Source organism: Carlito syrichta, unplaced genomic scaffold (assembly GCF_000164805.1).
Source record: "Carlito syrichta isolate Samal-C Ts95f unplaced genomic scaffold, Tarsius_syrichta-2.0.1 Scaffold143064, whole genome shotgun sequence".
NCBI classification, from domain to species: domain Eukaryota; kingdom Metazoa; phylum Chordata; class Mammalia; order Primates; family Tarsiidae; genus Carlito; species Carlito syrichta.
Window position 1 is genome coordinate 1 of NW_007087160.1, and position 1,010 is coordinate 1,010.

Genomic DNA, 1,010 nt, shown 5'->3' on the forward strand with positions numbered 1-1,010 from the left:
ACTCTGTCACCCAGGCTGGAGTGCAGTGGCACACTCACGGCCACCGCAACCTCGACCTGCCAGGCTCAGGCGATCCTTCCACCTCAGCCTTCTAAGTAGCTGGAACCACAGGGATGCGCCATCACACCCAGCTGATTTTTTGATTTATTGTAGAGACAAGGTCTCACCATGTTGCTCAGGCTGGTCTCGAACCCCTGGGCTCAGGCAATCCTCTCGCCTCGGCCCCCCAGAGTGCTGAGATTACAGGCATGAGCCACCATGCCCTGCCTCTTGCACCTTGCATTTAAACACCTCCTCCCTCCCTGCACACCTCTCCCCTACCCCTTGACCTAGAATACGTCTGCCTGCCATGGGCTCCTCTTCCCCAAGAGAGCTGTCTATTGCCTTCCTGGTTGTCTGGCCTTGGTTCTCCGTCTGATTTGCTGTGTAGTTCCCAGGCATCTTGTGGCCCTCTCTGTTCACCTGTCAAGCTTCCTGGGACGGGGCCCAAAGGAAAGTGGGTTAACTCCTGGTTTTCCCCAGAACGTTGCCTTGCCCGGGGTTTATTCCTCCCATTTCTTGGAGGGTGAGTGCAAGACCTAAGAGGCGTGTAGCCCAACAGTGACCAGCTGGGGGCACTTAGGGAGGCCCCTTGCCCAGAAGAGGAAGGTAAAACCCAGAGGTGGGAACACACAGTGTGGCCAAGCCCTATGCCAGGCAGTTTTCCTGCTATTATGTTTAATCCCAGCACCGATGCTGAAAGGTGGATAGGTGCCATTAACTCCAGTTGGACAAATGAGGACACTTGGCTCCAAGCAGAGAGATGACATGCCCCAAAGAGCTCAGCCAGCAAGTGGCAGAGCCCAGGTCTGACCACTCACTTCCCTTGGGTCTGGGCTCTGCAGGAGGGAGAGGGATCACTTCTCCCTCCCCCTGGGAGCAGAACATCCTGCCTGGATGTCACACAGCATCATGCTGGATCCAGAGTGGCCTCCCCCACTCTCCAGAGTCCCCACCCTCCTTGGGCCCCA